Raw genomic sequence first — 11,172 nt, forward strand, 5'->3', positions numbered from 1 at the left:
TTAGCTTAAATTCTCCTACATTCAATGCCAGCGCCTAGCGAAACCATTTTTCAATAACTAAATTAATCGAACTGATCAGTCAAAGCATTTATGTCAGAGCATTAAAAATCTTTTAAAGCTGTTTATTTTTGTATTTATGTTTATGTTTTTGTGGTTTTTGTTTGGAGTTATTTGATATAACACTTTGAACGCAAGATGACTGGATATAAAATAACTACTAAAATCATTAATCAAGATCTTCACAAGTGTTGCAGAAGAAACAAAGACAAAAATGACCTGCTTGCTGTTGTTTTTGATTCCTTGAATACCCTTAGGCGTGTACCAATCAATAAGCCATGTTTTGTAATGAAAGCTATCATATATACCAACAGTCAAAAATATGTACAAACACAACCCCAATATAACAAAACGAATATAACCAACGATACGACCAGCTTTTATAATAATAGAGTATCGCTCGACTTTAAAACCAAAACAAGACCATCATCAACGCGCATCATCTAAGGCTTACCGGACGGCCTTAACAACATCATTTTCACATCCATATACACTTCGAGCTCCTCTAATGCATCAGATGTGGTCTTGATGCCAGAAACCCTAGAAGATGACATGGTTGAAGAACCAAGAGGGGGGTGGGGGTGGTGATCATGAACTTGAATCTGATTGAATGAATTTTCAGGCCTTGAAGCTCTGCACACATTTTGTGACCGATTCAGGTCTTGTTGTAGAGGTGGTGCTTTTTTTAACATCTGAACAAGAGCACTAACTGCAGCATCTTGTGATTTTATACGTTCATGTGGCGTGCCTAGATTTCCTGATCGATCAGATGAACAGGGTCTGGAAAATCATAGAGTGTTAAAATAAGCATATATTGAAATGAAATCATAAAGAAAGGCAAAATTATAGTACCCGAATTAGTAAACAAAGCGATAATCAAATACCCCCTCGAAACATGGTCTAATAGCATATTGGCCCAACAAAATTCATAATATATATACCTATTTTCAAATACTCTTCCCTTGAGAAGGATATAATAGTCATATTATAAATAGTATTTAATGAAATGGGTAAACATGGTAAACATGAAATTAAGTATTTTCAATGAGTATATTTGATATTAACTTTTTTGATTGGGTAAATATGATATGCAAATTTTCAAAATTGCTACTGAAATTCAAAAAGAAAAACAAAATAGAAAAAGAAGTTATGTTAGGATGTGGGTTGATAAGTGAAAACACGTCGAAAGTCGCCCAACGTGTTTTCAATGCATAATACTTCCTGAATTATTTTCTAAAAATGAATATTAATTTACAAGTGATATACAATAACTATTATTAGCATAAACTATTAACAGAAAACTCGACCAATGCTGTTAAGCAAAATGAAGATGAATATTTAGTCAAAGTATCTCTTAGCAAATTAACAGAGATCTGAAATATGCATATCTGCAATGTCAACGATACTAAATAGCATTCGCACATTTTTTATTCATAAATATATTAATGATATCTGCTTAGACTATGACACGGGACAACTCTGATCCAAGTGACCAAAGAAGCCTGATTATAAAAAATAATCATTACAAATATTGATAGTTAATCTTGCATATTTATGTTAAGGTCGTTATATTTAAACACTACCCTCTTGGTGTGTTAACAACTCTATATGGTTCGTATAGGGGTTATACGAGTTGTATAGCCCTCACATGACTAACTAATGTACGGATGACAACTTTTTCAGTTTATAAGGGTCGTATAGTCCCTATACGAGCCGTATAGACTTCAAACACTTGACACTGTCCAACACAAATTTTGCACCTATATGGCTCGCATAGCCTCTATACGAGCCGTATAGGCGCATATGGTGTCCAAGTAACCTATATAGTGTGAGAATAACCTAAGCCTTATGTTAATTATATGACAAAAACTTAGTTATTACTTTTGCTAGAATAAGTATCAAACTTGTGGTAGAGATATCCTACATATTTTCGACAAGCATCTATTTCACCAGTGACCAGTCAAGTGATATCAAGGTCGTATAGCCATTTCATAGATGACATTGACTACTATTTAGGGTTTTTTGTGTATACTGTTTACATACATACATCTGCAATCAATCAATCATGCCCAGTAAAAATCCCACCGACAGCAAAGCTATAAGTAGGGTCTGGGGAGGGTGGGATGTAGGCACACCGTACCTCTATCCAAAGGAATAAAGAGGTGGCTTCCAGAGAGACCCTCGGCTCTAAGTACATGTGTATGAAGCAAAATAAAGGAAATCAAAGTTTAACAGTTGTATAAAAACTACTACTAATTATAATAATATTAATAATAAGATCACAGTTTAACAGCTATATAAAAGCTAATAATAATTATAATAATCATAATAATATATGTAAGGGAAATACCATTATGGTATGTGACCTAAATAAGTTAAGTCTAAGCCCTAAGGTATTCAATTCTCTCTAAAAATCCTTAACTTTAATTCTACTTCTCCACGAATTCCTATCCTCAACCATGTCCTCGGAGAGGTTTAGGTCTATCAAATCATGCCTAATCCTCTCATCCCAAGTCCATTTCGGTCGTCCTCTACCCCTCCTCCCCTCTATAGTAATGTTTTCTACGGATCTAACAGGATTCGTCGTCTGTCTTCTCTTTACATGTCCAAACCATCTCAATCTCCACTCTCTTCTCTTTACATGTCCAAACATACATACATCTGCATTAAATATATATTGTAATCCAGTGATATGCCAACAAGCATAATAACTGACATATAAGTTTTTAACAAGTGTATATATTTAAATTCCTCCTTGACCAGGCTTTAACAAGACTTATTAGACCTCTGTTACTAAACCTAACAGAAAACCAAACCATCGCCCGAACCGTTTTAACCACCAACCCACCAAAACCAAACCATGACCATATATATATTCTGCCGACTCTAATCGACAACACATAACACAACTAACCTTTTCAACAATAAAAGGATAAGCATAAGTTCATAAACGAGTAAATCTAACAGAAATGAAAAACCCCACACTAACTCATAACTAATATCACCTTCTAATCCCCTGTTTTTCCTCATCTCCTATGTAATGTTATGGAACAGAATATATAACAAGTTCACAAATCAACATAATACTTTAACACTGTGCAAGAAACAGGAACTAATGTTATGTTTACATACCTGCTACCAGGATCCATTATGCCATCATCATCCAAGACAATGGGGCCTGAAAAATCTGAGTCATCATAACTATCTTCAAATGATAACCTACTAAAGCTTCTAGAAGAAGATTTATGCGGGGAGTTGTTGGATGAAATCTTCACACCAGACATCCTTGCAATCTCTTCTTCTCTCAGAGATAACTAAACCATGCAAAATAAATTAATTAGCCATTTTTATGCATAATCCATACTATAAAAACATACTATAATCGGTAAACTCCAGTATATGTGGCCCATACAAATTACAATCCACTTTATCTTGCATTTCAGGAACTTTCTTATCAACCATGTCTATGTGGCTTTGAAGTAAAATAACAAAATCCCAACTTTAAAACACGCAAAATACTTATAATTCTGAACATCCGAAAGAATGAAGTATCAATCATGACAATGACAATGACAAACACAAGCAAAAGTGCTGATACATCATTATTTGTCATTATATTGATCATTAACCGACAAAATACTCCCACATTTAATGTACTTAATGTATTTTTGTCTAATCTATTTCTTTTACATGGTAAGTTACAAAGATAATAGAGTTATAAAAATTGCATTTCAAACACCCTTGTGCTATTTTGATCATATCTCATTTATTTGAGCACCGTTTGAGGCAATTCAAGATCACAAAGAAATTTAACAAATAAATGCATTATTAAAGTACCTTTCCAGCACTTGTGGTAATACTTGGGCTCCTCTCCATTAATGAAAGACTTGGTCTAATGCCTTTCAGGGGTGGCGAAAAGGGCAAAACCGTCTTATTGGAAGACAAAGGCGCTTCCCCAAGCCTAGAAGCAGGTATGTAAACAGGTGCACTATCAGACCTTAAAAGAACCTTCAACATATTACTTCCAACAGGCGGTGACGGAGATGGCGAAGGTGAGAAGTTAGGAGAAGGCAAATACTCATCATAACCAACATCTTTAACATGACCCTAAGCCGGTTCTAATGAAGGGTACCTTGAACTAACAGGCGCCTATGGCTGCCATATTTAGCCTGCAAAGTTCTTGATTCTGAATACGTTGGTGAAGGCGATGGTAATGCCGATGGTGGTGATGCTGACACCCTATTTGCATCATAACTCCAACTGTGTCGCATTGCAAATGGTGAAGACGATGGTGAATATTGTGGCATTGAGAGTGAAGGCAGTCTTTTTAACGGATCAGCTAACGGACTACCAACATAATCCGGTATAAACTGTGGGGACATCGGTGTGGACGACTCTGAAGCAGTGTCCGAAATTGACGGAAGATATAACAACGAAACGCAAAGTTTACCGCTAGAAGTATCCACAGGAGTGAACATAAACTGCTGCATTTCAGCTTCATCTTTCCGGGTGAACGGCTCAACAGACGAAGACACCCTGTGGATTAAGCTAAACGACCGAATCTGACCCGACGAGTTTACCTCACGAAATACCTTGTAAGCAGGTAAAAGCCTAACAGTCACATACAACGATCTCAAAAGCAAAATCGACTTCTTGTATAACGCGTGCGAGCTCGTCGAGTTTAATCTTTTGTTATTATTCCCAGACAATCCGTCTTTGCAGCCCTTCTTATTATTATCATACTTCACGATCCATCTCTCAATAATCTTCACTAGTTCCATAACTTCCATCACACCCGAACTCATTCCAAATACCAGGAAACCGATAATCTTTTGACGATAAGTTCCTTTCAAGTCCAACTCTCGGTGAGCTTCTGGCGGAGTCCCAATTACCCGGCCTCTGAACCACCACCATCGGCTCGAGATTACTCTGGCGCCAGAAATCAATGTTTTCAAGTGCAGCAGGACAGTCCCTAAGAGCCAAATTGAACCACTTATCCCTAGGTCTCATACTCGAAGTGGACGAGTGAGGCGAATACAACCACTCAGTGTTGTAATTACGCGAGGACACGAAGGGAGACCTGGATTCGAGTATGATATGTAAACTCTTTGCGAAGAATTCGGTGATTATCTCGCAAGCTCGGAGTGAGAAGAATTAACCGACATGATCGTAAATAAGCTTTGTTTGTCCGATTAAACCCTAACTCAGTAAGTCTATTGCTTATACAGTTATATACTCAAACTAATAATAATAATAATAATAATAATAATAATAATAATAATAAATGATGGAATCGGAGCAAAATTGAAAGAAAGTGAATAAGGTGTTAGTAGTAAGTATACGATGAGACCTCGGGCGTGTGTTGTAACCCGAGTAAAATAATAAAAATAAAAAGAGTCTGTTAATAATAGAGTGTATTGATGAAGTTGAAATGGTGAGTTATTATTAGGGTTTGTGAAGGAGGATCCAAAGAATCGTCTGAGGAAGAAGACGATGATTGAATTTGAGGCCACGGGGTTGCGGGATCTTGGGCCCACTATGTTACCTTTTTATATATATAAAACATCTTTATCCTTTTTCAATTTTTAAACTCTATTACCGTTCGTTCTGATACTGATCTCGATTTTCTGAAAATATTTGATACCGGTATCGAAGTCTGAAAATTCTTGATGCCACACGATATCGGTTCGATACTAGTATTGTAGGCATAGATTTGATAAATTGTAATGCATGTACTGATTCTGAAATTCTCGATCCCGGTTTATCTTATAACCTAATCTTTATAGTATATTGAATACAAAGTTAAAAGGTTTGGGGTTAATTTGAAAGAGTCAAACGAGCGAGTCAACTTTATGAATGAACTTTACTCAAACTTGAGTCGTTTACAAATCATACTGATTTTGAGTGAGCTTATTTTCTTTAAGTTTTTTTCGGTTGACTTTTGAGTGAGCTTCGAGCTATTTAGTTATTTGAAAAGTCTACAAATATGACATATTGTAGGTCCCAAAACGACCACCGAACGGATTTTGCACTAGATAAACGTGTCGAGACGGGTGCGGTATAAACAAACGATCGAACAAATAATATAAAGATAATATCGAACGACTCCGTAATCGGTAATAATAAAAGATGCATAACATTAAACTAACAGATCCCAACCAAGGTGAGCTCCCCTTGGGTGGTTGTTTACATCATACAAGCACACACATACAAATGACACATAAAGCCTCTATATATAGTAAAACATAACATATTCTATAAGCCTTATCCCGTTGAAGCTAAATGCGTGTTCTCGAAGCTCTCGTTTCATGTTTGGTTTTGCTCGCCGACATTAATAATTATCTTGACCAATATAAAATGGCTTTCGTCATTTGATATCGCAAGTTACTAAAATGGCCTTACAATCACCCCCTTGACTTGTGATATCAAAACATCGTCGAACCGTGTCTCGCATCTTCACGAATCAACCCGATAAAGCCGGAGCCTCTTCAATCACCCCCTAAAGGTGTGATCCACCTAATACATTCATGAAGGAGTTATCGCTTCTTTATCCATCTCGGATCTTCAAGCAGTATAGGTTCAGAAGAACTATCGGGGATAACGATTAAATGAACAAAACTTGTTATTTCCTCTTTAAGTCCAAATTCGTATCCAATTTGTTCAAAGTTCCTCAACTTCTCGAACGCCTCGAAAATAACATAGAAATAACATGCGTTGAACATGGTCCAACAACGACAAAAAACCCAAACAAGCTTGACTTTCTTCAGTTTGGTCAATACAAAAAAATAAACAGCTTACTTGGCAAAAGAAACTGGTTATTTTCAATCCTTTCAAAATAACTAGCCCAAAGTAATATGCCCATAGTAGGTTATGAAGATCCAGCCCAACTATAGCCCATGACAGGTTAGATAGAGGCCCAACCCACAACATGTTCACATGGGACCAGGAAGTTGTTTCTCTCTTTTTTTTCTCGATAATGTTATACCAAATGTGGTGAACATGTGACATCAGCAAAAACCCTAGCCACAACCAAAGTCTGCCGCCAACAACTTCATTTTTTTAGATGAATATTCTCAAAGTTGAAGTTATTATTCATCATATTCATAACATAGGTGTAACCTTAAATAATCAAAGAAACATACACGCACTTACCGGAGAGCACCAACCAACGTACTCACAACCTACACCACTAGCCCCGAAAATCGTATTCCGGTAACCACCACCGTCACAGCTCCCTGCCGGAAAACCACGTAACCACCAAGATCCGCCGCCTTCATGACGTTCGCCACCATAACCACCACTACAGCCACCATCTTCTACCGTCCCCACATCAGTGGCCACCAGTCACCGCTGCCGAATCTCTATTGCCTTCAAGCTCGCTGGAAAAACTAATTCCGGCCAACCACTCTCCGCCGCCAACAAACGGTCCCGAAACGCCCGGATCGGGCACTTGTAGATCCCGAACATCCGATCTACAAGGAGAATGCTTCAAACACACTTATTTCCCACTTTATTTCCAAGATCTTCAAACTTTATTTTCAAAACTTCAATGGTTTTTAACGTCTCGGTCCAGGTAATTGCGGAAATAGAACCCTAATATCAAGAGCAAAGTTGAATCATAAGATTCGACCCGCTCTGATACCAATTGTAGGTCCCAAAACGACCACTCGAACAGATTTTGCACTTGATATGCATTTCGAGACGGGTGCGGTAAATCAAACGATCGAACAAAGATATAAAGATAATAAGTATAGTGAACGACTCCGTAATCGGTAAAAGATTAATAACATTAAACTAGAACCGACCCACCCAAGGTGAGCTCCCCTTGGGTGGTAATTTACATACTTGAAAAAACACACATAAATAGAAATACAAGTCCCTATTTATACCTAAACATAACATATTCTAGAAGATCTCCTTCTGTTGAAGCTAAACGCGTGTTCCCGAAGCTCTCGTTTCGTGTCCAGCTTCTCGTCGGCTTTAGTTATTAACTTGACCTTAAAATATATAATGGTTTCGTAATTTGATATCGCAAGTCACAAGTATTGGCCTTACAATCACCCCCTTGACTTATGATATCAAAAACTTTGTTGAACCGTGTCTCGCATCTTCACGGATCAACCCGATAAAGCCGAAGCCTCTTCAATCACCCCCTAAAGGTATGATCCACCTAATTCATTCATGAAGGAGTTATCACTTCTTTATCCATCTTGGATCTTCAAGCACTATAGGTTCAGAAGAACTACCGGGAATCACGATCAAATGAACAAAGCTTGTTATTTCCTCTTTAAGTCCAAATTCGTATCCAATTTGTTCAAAGTTTCTCAACTTCTCGAACGCCTCGAAAATAAAATAGAAATAACATGCTTTGAACACGGTCTAATAATGATGAAAACCCGAACATATTTGACTTTTTCACTTGGTCAACCCTGAACAAAAATTATACTTGGCCCAAAAATCATCCCACATATTCTATCCAGATGAGAAATCAAATAAGAAGGCCCAAACAAAATTAATCCAGCAAAGAAAAATACTAACCATCTGGTCCATTGAAAAGTTATAGCAGCCCATATTAGTGTGCGAGCCCAATAATTATTATCCTAACTCGTCCACTCGCTTACAATCCTTGTTCACATCAGTCGCTTACACCTCCTCAACTGTCGCTTACATCAGACTTTTCTTTAATTCCCTTACTCGATTACCTTTCTCCAACCACCATCCACCATCTATCTCACAAACTTACTGTTCTCACAACCACCGTCTGTCGATCTTGACTGGGGACAAGGGTTGCTAACTGAATTTGGCTTTTCAGATTTGTATTTTTCAGGGTTGGGTTTGCACATATTGTGTTGGTTATGGAGAAAACAAGAATGATGGAAATGATGGAGAAAACAATCTGTATTTGCTTGTTAGTTTTGAAGAAATGATGGAAAGATAAAAATGGATGTCATTGAAAGATTGAAGTTCAATTTAATTTTTATTTGAAGTCCATCAATCTATGGTGCATATATTACTTCATTGACATTAAAAAAAAGTTGTTAGAGAAACGTTTACAAGATTTGTGAAGCTAGTCTTGTTTTTGAACAACGTGAATTGGATTTTAAAAAAAAATTGACATCGGTTAAGTTTCTTGTGAAGGATATTTTTGGTTAATTTAGAGTTAACACGAGTTAACTAACTTCAAGCGATTCTTAAAAGGTTTGACACGGGTCTAACTTGAGGGTTATTTCGGGAATTTAGAATTACTTACTTCGGGTTTCAAAGTTGATAAGATCTTTCTTCGGGCCGGTCCAAGAAAAGGTTTTGGGTTTATTTGTTAAAAAAAAATCTGGATATGAGGGAGAACCGAATGGACATGTTAAAAGAAGAATTCAATAAGTTTAAACGTATTCAAGGAGAATCGATTGCCTCTTTCATCAACAGATTTGAGTCACTCGTTACTAAATTGAGTAGTGTCGGTATCATCCCTAGGTTGTCTGAGATCAACATGAAGTTGTTGGATTCACTTCCTTACGCATGGTATAGCAGTGTGATTATCATCACGAGAACGACAAACCTGGATACCTTAACACTCTCAGAGTTGACTTCTACCATCAAGTCTCTTGAATCAATGGATGCCAACCTTCGAATAAAAAATCAGTCAAAAGAAAATAAAGATGAGACAAGTGATGCGGGTGTGAGCAGTCAAGCAAGTCCTATCATCCCCGAGTGTGCTACATGTGGAAGTAGTCAAACAAACACCTCGTCAAGCTCCACTGATGGGATTCCTACACCTGCCTCTCGCATTCCCGAGGTACACAAACTTTGCACACAAGAGTGTATTGATAAAGTTCTTCATTATAGAAACCATAATGCTAAAATTCTTGAACAAATTCGTAGCATTCAAGTTCAAAATGATGATCTTAAGAAAGCTGCAAAGATTTATACCACTAGGATTAACACTCATGGTGATGATATGGCAAATCTTAGGGAAAAGGTCACTATTGCTACATATTTAGCTCAACATCATGAAAAACATATAGATGAACTAAATGCTAAAATTTCCAAGTTAGAAATTGAATTATCTCAAAAGAAAATTGCCATAGAAAACTTTGAGTTAGCCTCTGAAAAGCTGAACAAGCTAATTGGGTCACAAATGGAGTTAAGATTAAAGACTGGTATAGGCTATGATAGTTCTGCTGAACCACCGCCTTTTAATGATAACTATACTAGCCTTCCTCACTTTGATTTTAACACACCACCAGAGGAAGAAATGGTCTATGGTATTGGTCATGTGCCAATTTCAAAGACATTCATTCCTGCTGCTCCCAAGACTGTTGATTCAGCTGTTCCTTCAGTTAGTCCTAATAGTAGTTCATATTATGTAGCGGGTTGTGTAGAAGAAAAGGGGTGTGTGGAAACAAACAAAGGTTGTGAAGATAAAAACTTACTTTTTGATTCATCTATTGTCAACCCTGTCTGTAATAATATTGTTTCCAAAAACATTTTGAACAATGATGTATTTGATGAGAGTGTTTATGTTGGCACGACTCTTGAAAATGAAAATGGTGTTTCCATTTCTGATAGTGACTCTGAAACTATTTTTGATGAAACCATTGTTGATAGAAACGTGCATGAAAAGGTATATGTGAATACTAACTTACCTAGTCGTTCGTCAAATAGTTGTAAAGTTGAGGAAACCAAAGTTAATGAAAATTGTTTTGAAAAGGAAAAGGCAAGTACATCTGGTAAATATGTCCCACCTTATAGAAACAATTTTTTATCAAACCACAAATCAATATTATCAACCTCAACTGTACAATCAATTTGATAATAGCTACTATGGTTATTATCCACAAGATTATGTGAACTCTAAATGTTTTTGATGATCGGGGTCATAGATCTGACAGTTTGTTTGTTCCCGTACAACCATATACCTATTCGCCATAACCCATGTATTATCATTCTGATGGTTTCTATAGGGAAGATAGAAGAAAACTTTGTTTTGTGTGTGGTAACCCGTCTCACCTTGCAAGACATTGCAAGAGCTGGCATAAGATGAAAAGAGAAACGAACAGTAGGTTTAATCAATTCCGTTCAAGAGCTAAACCAAGCTCAAGAACAAGAAATGATCAA

The 11,172-nt window shown here is 36.9% G+C and overlaps 1 pseudogene across 1 annotated transcript; it reads right to left on the minus strand.

Annotated features, from left to right (window-relative positions):
- Positions 1-322: 322 nt before the first annotated feature.
- On the minus strand, positions 323-8,900 carry LOC143624541 (autophagy-related protein 13b-like; annotated as a pseudogene). The gene is made up of 4 exons (XR_013152136.1): positions 8,801-8,900; positions 3,895-5,195; positions 3,190-3,371; positions 323-837 (listed from the first exon to the last, which is right to left on the minus strand). The product of XR_013152136.1 is annotated as an autophagy-related protein 13b-like (transcript).
- Positions 8,901-11,172: the final 2,272 nt, after the last annotated feature.

Source organism: Bidens hawaiensis, unplaced genomic scaffold (genome assembly GCF_021521415.1).
Source record: "Bidens hawaiensis isolate Kalapana, Puna unplaced genomic scaffold, B.hawaiensis_p1.1 tig00003857_1, whole genome shotgun sequence".
Classification (NCBI taxonomy): Eukaryota; Viridiplantae; Streptophyta; class Magnoliopsida; order Asterales; family Asteraceae; genus Bidens; species Bidens hawaiensis.